Raw genomic sequence first — 8,598 nt, 5'->3', positions numbered from 1 at the left:
CAATACAATTTATTCTCCTTTTCATCTATTTTGACCTGAGAGCCTGTTTAACTTACTGTGGGCCCTTCATTTTTCTCATAAGCCTTTATGCTTTTCTCTCCAGGCAGCAAGTTGGTAGCATTCTAAATGCTTAGTAAATTGGGATAAATTAACACTAATTAATAATTAACACTCCAAGACAAAATCAAGGAGCTACCCATGGTATTAATTTCAGTCTGAAGGCTTGAGAACCAGGAACTCCGTGAGTTGGAAAAGATTGATGTTTCAGTTCCACAGTCAAGCACAGGGAGAGACAGAGACAGAGAAAGAGGGAAGTTTAGTACAAACTTCCTGTGTCTTTTTGTTCTATTCTGGCCCTCAATGGACTGGATGAAGTCTACTCAGATTGGGGAGGACCATCTGCTTTAGTCAGTTCACCAATTCAAATGTTTTTCTCTTGTGGAAACACCTTCACAGACACACATCCACGATTAATATTTAATCACCTAACTGGGCATCCCATGTCCCAATTAACGATCCTAGCCTCCAAGGGGCAAATGTGGCATTAACTTAACATTATCATCAGTAGAGTATGAGAGTGTCTAGTTTCCTAAAATTCTCATTGACACAGGATATTTTAAATTAGAAAAAATGTGTCGAAGCTACAATTTTATTAGGCAAAAAAATGGCAACGTGTTACTATCGCTATACATATAAAAGATATTAGTTTCTATCTGTTTCATGAATTCATTATTAGTGTGGAACAGATGTTTAATTTTGTTATTAGATTTGATATTTTTCATTCTATTATAGACCTAGATTTATAAGGGAAGGTAGATATTGATCTTTTCTAAATATTTGTTTATCTTCTTGTTCTCTCTCCCTTGACTTTCCTTGCTAAAAGAAAGTGTTAATGTGTTCTTGTGATTAGTTTATGTCTATTTAAACCCGAGTGCCTAGCCATAATCTAGTTCCTCAGGGGTCCTGTACAGTTGGGTTCTTACGAAATGAAGTTTTTCCTTCTCAAATTTCAGCTTCATTCTCTGAATATTCAAATACATTTGTCAACTGCTTTCAGAGAAGAGACTGGGAAAGGGTGATGATAAATCTGGAAATTAAATTCTGATTTTGTGAACTATAAAAGTGTGACACAAAGAGCAGTGGTCCAGTGGTTCTAAATCTGGACCATGTCAGAATCACCAAGGAGATGAAAAAAAGCAAAAAAAAAAAAAAAAAAAAACCCAAAACCACTGAAGCCTTGGGCCTGCCCCAGATCAGCTAAGAATGTAGAGTGGGCCTGCAATGTTATTTCTGCCAAACTTCCCAGGTGATCTGATGGGCAATCGGGACTGAAGGTCAAGCACGTGGGTTCAGAGGTCATCGCTGCCCTGCTCAGCTGTGGCTTCTTAGTCAAATCACCCAAAACGCCAGGGCCGTCAGAGGAATAGCATGAGAGCAAAGAGCTCCTGAAATCTAAGCTCTGTACTTGCGCTGTAGTAAGCCCAGTCTTCCACGATGCACGCGTGTCCGCAGCCCGAAGGTACCAGGAAGAAATGTTAACATCGCAGGTACATGTCAATGTATCGGATAGAGCATATTTGCGTGGTTTATATACAGAGTATATCATTTGAAATTAAAATAGAGGAAGTTTTAAGTGATTTCACTTCAGGGTCCTTGCTAAAGGCCGGGTAACGCTGCCAGTTCTTCTGTGAGAATTACAGATTAGCAAAGTGAGAATTGTAGCAGTTTGGCTGTAAAGATATTAAAAAGTCTAGTAAGTTTAAGTTATTTTCACTCCAGGAAAACTATAATCATTTGAAAGATCGAAGAACAAGAGTGAAATTTAAAATAAGATTACATATTCACAAATCACTGTGTTGCTGGTAAAGAAGGCACTGATGATTGTACACCTGCCTTTCATTGTTTGAACGGGCTATTTTTATATTTAAAATGATGCGGTATCTACTGACAATGCTTGAAACCTGTGAGATTTCAAAAATTTTGCCTGATGTTTTTGGTGGTGATGGTGGTGGTGTAAGGAAATCATCCCATTTCACACTGAGAATAGTTTTCTTTATTGAGATGTCAACATAGTGACATACGTGTTAAAATGTCACTGAGCATCTTCTCTGTCTAGCTCTCAAGATGTGAGCTAATACACTATTCTTGATTAATCCTTCGCATAGAAATTCTAGAATTGAGTTTGCTGACCAAACAACTCAGAAGGAAGCACAGTTTTCCAAAGTGGAGCTTAGAAAGGAAAAAACCCAACGGTTAAAGTGTCCATGTGTCTGAATTTGTAAGTGTTGATGTGAGTTGATGTCAGTTTCCGCGGCCTTATTATTTAATCTTATAGATGAGTGTCATGATTAACTTTTTATGCAACAACTGTTCCTGTATTGAGTGCAAACAAGGCAAGAGGTGGAGATGCTGCAAGTGGCAGGCACTCACTTCTTGGTCCAAGTCTTGGACACTAGTGAGGAAAGTGGCATAAAAGATGGAGGCACCCAGGTTTCTCATGAAAATTAAATTGTATAAATTCATCAACTAAAATTACTGCTTTTCGCTCTCCTGTTTTACCGGTATATTTTCTAAACTAGGGCAAGTAAGCTAAAATCCATAATTTATAAACAATCTGTGGAAAAATTAGTGAATTATTTACAACACTTTTGAAAAATGTGTTTGTCTCTCATGCAAAAATTAGCTACTCTGTTAATCACAGTGGTGCCACAAATATGCTGGAAATTAGGACTTGCAAAAGTGAGTTTGGAAAAAAATAGTTCTGTAACTCAATCTGAAATTGGAAAACCAAACTGATCCTGAGTGGTCTATTTAAACAAGTGCCAATTATTGAATAATTCTCAGACCTAAACAGAAAGTTATTGCATATGGAAAGATTTTTTTTTCCCTTAGAGTGTTTTATTCCAGATGCCCTTTTAAATTGTTTTTAATTCTCTGTGGGCAGTAGATAACTAAACCTACAAAATGTAGTAATGGCAAGGAGGAAGCAATCACGTTGGCCACTTCTAGTTAAGAGTCATGGAAAAGACATCTGTTATATATGAATTGCAGACTATAAGGACTTTGACAGTCCATAGACCAGACCTAATTTATTAAACTAAGTTTCTAATATAAACAGTAATTTGTTTCAGGCACTGACACTGCAGGTCTGGATTATGTGAACCAAATATAAAGAACTGTATTTCTCTTTTGGAAAGTGTGCCTTTCGAGCACTGAAAGAAAATAATCTAATATGTCATAATAGTAAATATGATGAACATGGCTCACCTTCCTGAGCATGGGCTGATTCACACTTTCTCCTTTTTACATTTTCCAGAAGTTATTTTAAAAGTACCGAGGCATGGTTTATAAACTTCAAAGCACACCTGTGACTTCTATTCCAAATAGATGAGAAAATGCTGAGACTATTTAAAAAGATTTAATCTTTTGTGCATTTTAAACCTGAGATAGTTTAAATTGGTGGACACATTTCTTAGTACAAAATCAATGATTAGAAATATGAAGATTCCCTTTACCCTGTCACTTTGCAGACAATGTTTGATAGAAACATTCTATGAAATTTATGAAATATGAAACCTACATATTAAATAGCCTAGACATTTGAAGAAGACTGTGGACTAAATAAAGCTTTATTTCCAGACTTTTGAAAATACATTTCAATTAGGGCAAGATGTGCCTAGATACTTAAACTGATAAGAACAGATACTACACTTGATCTTAGCCAAAAGGCTGAGAAGCGATAAGATGTGCCTAGATACTTAAATGGATGTGTTCTTTGTTTGTGAAATTATTGACACAATTCTCACATACACTCAGTACTCCTTATTATTTATATACTACCAGTTCCTACCTAAGGCAAGGAAGAATCCACAACTGCTCTTTTCTTTTCTTGTTCTAAAGGGCAGCATATTAACTAGGATGATTTTGGCTGCAAGTAACAAACTCATCTTAAAATGTGGCTAAAACATAAAGGGCATTTTATTGTCTTACAATGCAAGAAGTAAAGTGGATGGCACTTTCATGACTGGCTAATTCAATGATTTCCTTCTTGTGTATCAGTGTTGCCCAAACACATAACAGGGTTTCTGTCATGTGTCCCCATGGAAGGGAGGAAAACAACTTTGCTTAGTATCTTAAGTCAGATTGGTCAGTGGTTGGGTCATGTAGCCATGCCTATGTTGACCATAGCCAGGAGAATGGAATTACCCTGATGAGATTAAACTAATCAGCATTCTGCCTCTTCACCCCTACCACCATGAAGGATGAGGCTGTCTGATAACAAGAGAAAATTGGGGTACATTTAACGAGAAAGAAGAGGAAAATTGCCATTAGGTAGGCAACCAGCAGTATCTGCCAAAGGTATGAATGAGAAATATAATTGATTGGTAACACCAATGAATTGGTAACACCAATAAATGGTAGGCATTAAAGGAAACTGTCTACAATATCATTTTATTACCTGCATGCACCTGGGAAGGACATTCAGGTGTGCATTTAGTATTTGTCCATGACAAATTTTACATAATGTAAACAAAAATCTTCATAGCATAATACACTTACAGTAAAGTAAAATTCCAGGAGGGGCAATGTGAAATGCTTAGACTGAGGCATTTAGATCATTCTGGTTGAATTGATTATGCTAAGTAGTCACAAGTAAGGTTAGTTTTCTTGAGCCATTTTGGTTTATGTATCCCTGCATTGACAAATCATTGATTGAATACAACCAGCCAATAGGTTGTTTTCATGTTTCAGAGAAGCAATCTGAATTTTTCTCCTACTAAATCACTCACTTGTCAGAGGTAATGTTAGCTTGGTATGGGAAAAGTGAAGGAAAAATGAGAGCAGGGGAGGGGAGGAAAGAGAGTGCAAACATGACGCAGAGAGAACCAATTGTTGGGGACAGTGAGTACTTCAGCGTTCCTTTATTTTACCACGCTGGATGGTAGGTATTTTTGTTCTTGTTTGTAAGAAGTTGATTTAAATAATTCTTCCATTTTTAAAAAGTTAGGCTCTTTAAGAGAAAGCTTGAACCCAATATAATATACCCAATAGCCTTAAACATATTTTCTTCTTAGTACATGTTTTCTCCTTATTGATAAATGCAGTGATCTATTGGAAGGGATTATTTGCTGTCACACCTTAGAGTTTTGAAATAATAGCTTAACAAAATAGTCTTCTCAGTCAATAAATGTTGAAGTCCTACCAGAACTGAAAGGAGCTTTACTAATCTGAGGTGTTCCTGTCTGTAACAGACATTATGTGCTCCAAGTCGTTGAAAATATTTTAAAAAGGAGAGATCCAAAAAGAAAAAAGAAGAAAACTGCTTTAATCCAAAACATACTAATTCAGGGCATATCTTCAAAAAGAGAGACGATATTTGGAGAATAACTGCAATTGGTTTTTCCCCAATTATATCTCAAATATCATGTGGTCCTTCTGTTATAGAACAGTCTCACCTGGCTGTTGATTTGATGCCACCTACAAATGTTCTGTGTCCATGGGGTGTGGTGCACAAAGCGTGGAGATGGAAAAACATGCAAACAGACAACAAGTGCAAACCTAGCCTTATTTTACAGCTGCACAGGGTTTTGGATTCAGATGTGCATGTTTACATACGCAGGGAATTACTTGGGGGAGGCATATTCTACATAGCTTCATCATTCTTAAGAGTAAAATTTGCTTGTTGGGATTCTTATTGTGTTATTTACAATAACTTGGTTTTTTTCTTTAGAGTATAATTTTTAATATTGTCTTTATGTTGAAAAACTTTGGCATAATAGCATTAATCTGTAGGAAAGTCAATCTGGGATTTAAATTAGCAGGAGCTCACATTAAAATAAGGTCATATAAAATACCACTTTGTTTAGTTGCCTCTATGTCCACTGTTCTCCCATATTCTTCACTTGCAAAAGAATTAGAAGAACGTTGTCTAGAAAAAAAGCATTTTAGTTGGAGTCAGGATACTTGAATTCTTGTTCTGCCATCCCCCTGACTTCTACTTCCATTCATGCTTTAGTTGGGATAATAGAATTCCTGTTTCTGACTGATTCACGTTGACCACCATTTTGGACAAGACAGTGTGCTTCACTTTCCTCATTGTTAGCAGTGAAACTATGATTCTTAGAGGTTTAGATTCCTGTTTATGGACTAATGACCTGTGTTTAGCATCCTATGCCTGGAATCACTCAGAATTTTTAACACTTCAGTGGAAGGATTTTAATTACAGATTGATTCTTGCTAAGTAGTTACATAGCTGTTCAATCCATGGAATGAGGTACACCTGTCATGAGTATAATTTGCTAATTAGAAGAATAGCTTGTTTCAAACAGATTTTTTTTAAACCAAGAAATTGCAGACATACAATCACACCTGCAAAAAGATTTGAATTTTAAAATTTTCTGTGCATGTGTTTAGCAGTAAATTTGGTTAAAAATAAAGTAAATTCTATAAATTCACTATGGCTTTCTTATATTAGAATGTGTTTGAGTTTCTCTGCGTCAGTGTTATTTCTGGTTTTAGTGTAAAACTTCAAAAGGAATTTTCAAAGTTTGGAGCTTGCATTGTTTGCTTCCTCTGAGAGAAAAGCAAAATGAGCTGATTTTTTTAGGGTTATACAAATTGTCTTCTTAAAGTTAAACAAAACTTTAACATGTACAAACCTCTAAAAGTATCTATTTAAATTTAGTATTTAAAAGAATTTCCATTTCTTAATTTGAAGTCTTTTTTAAGGTAATAAAAAGTAGAATATGAGTGTCTTTTAAAGCCTATATGGTTCTTTAATTTTTTTTCACCAAATCTCATATAAAAGACATTATTATTGCCATTAGTTGCTGCTTCAGAACATGGAATCCAGCAAAACACAATAGTTTTTTTTTATTATTTTTTTTTAAATGTTTTTTTTTTTTAACATTTATTTATTTTTGAGACAGAGAGAGACAGAGCATGAACAGGGGAGGGGCAGAGAGAGAGGGAGACACAGAATCTGAAACGGGCTCCAGGCTCTGAGCTGTCAGCACAGAGCCCGACGCAGGGCTTGAACTCGCGGATCGTGAGATCATGATCTGAGCCGAAGTCGGACACTTAACCGACTGAGCCACCCAGGCGCCCCAGAACACAATACTTTTTATTTGTGATTGTGTTTTAATTTTAATATTAATTTTTGATAGGGCACAGAAAGCAGGTATAAATCATAGTAAGGCAGATTATTGATCAATTATATTTAAAAGCTTTGGGATCAGTCACAGCAAAGAAGAAACGCAATTCACATACTCTACACTAGAACAAAGTATTATTCCAAATGGTCTCTTTTATCCAGTATTGAGAGCACTAAATCTGATGTACTGAATTTCTAAAACAACTTTGCAACATTTGTCTTCAGTAAAATTCAGATACTTTTCTCCAACCTTTACTTCTATTCATGCTTGAGTTGGGATAATATAATTGATGTATTTCTGATTCATTTGAACAGTAAACTATGTATTTTTCCTTGAATCTATTGTCCAGCTTGTAAAAATTACCTTAATAGCTACGTTTTTCTTACCACTGGCTATATCTTATCAATTAAGAAAGTATATAAATATCAAAATGTGGAAGTTGTTGTGAAACCCAAAGTGTGGCAAGAATTGCTGTCAAGCAGGTAGCCACACCAGAATCTAAGGGAGCAGAAAACGGTATTATTACCTTGGCGCTGATGGTTCTGCTTTTCAACCTTGTTGATGGACTCCCAGGTTCCGTTGTAGATTTCAGTACCTTGGTCTGTGTACTCCTCACATAATATTAGGGTCAGTAGCCAGGGATGCTAAGTAGTTGGTTTGGATCCCAGGGAGAGGATCTGGTAAAAGCTAGGCCAGCTTGTTTCTTATTACATTCCCTGACCAACTCTTAAACTATCTTTGCTTGCCCATTCTGGGCACTTAGGATCCTGAGGGATAATTTCTGACTTAGGTCCACAATGAATCCCTCCTTTACCCTATGGTTTGTTTTCTGAACTCTGAAGATGCTACACCAAAGGGAAGAGCTGGATAAATGGTGGTTATGGTGGTGAGAGGTAGGTTACTGGTGAGACTTACTTCTTTGCATAAGATCAAATGTAGGAAGCTATCTTTGTTTTTTAATACTATTTCCAAGAGATATGACTTATAAAATGACATTAAGTTGATGAGAAAGACAGGGATAGTAAGAATGAAGGAAATATATGCTATGGTCTGAATATGTGTTTGCCCTCAAATTCATATATTGACATCCTAACCCCAGAGGTGATGGTATTAGGAGGTGGGGCCCATGGGATGTGATTAGTTCGTGAGGCCAAAGCCATGGTAATTGGGATTAGTGCCCTAATAAAGGAGACCTTAGAAAGCTAGTTTGTCCCTTCCACAACATGAGGACTCAGCAAAAAAGTAAGATCCATGAACCAAGAAGTGGGCCCTCACTGGACATTGCCTGTGCCATGATCTTGGACTTCCCAGTCTCTAGAACTGTGAGAAACAAATGTTTGTTGCTTATAAGACACCCACTTGATGATATTTTTGTTACAGCATCTTGAATGGACTAAGTCCTATGGTCATTTATATGATAAACTTCTTTGGCTCTAATTCTTTC

General features: G+C 36.3%; 1 pseudogene; it reads right to left on the bottom strand.

Annotated features, from left to right (window-relative positions):
• Positions 1 to 3,582: 3,582 nt before the first annotated feature.
• LOC125912030 (uncharacterized) lies at positions 3,583 to 3,741 on the bottom strand (annotated as a pseudogene).
• Positions 3,742 to 8,598: the final 4,857 nt, after the last annotated feature.

This window comes from Panthera uncia (assembly GCF_023721935.1).
Source record: "Panthera uncia isolate 11264 chromosome C1 unlocalized genomic scaffold, Puncia_PCG_1.0 HiC_scaffold_3, whole genome shotgun sequence".
NCBI lineage: Eukaryota > Metazoa > Chordata > Mammalia > Carnivora > Felidae > Panthera > Panthera uncia.
Note: the sequence above shows the minus strand (reverse complement) of the source record. Positions and strands in the feature narration are given on the sequence as shown.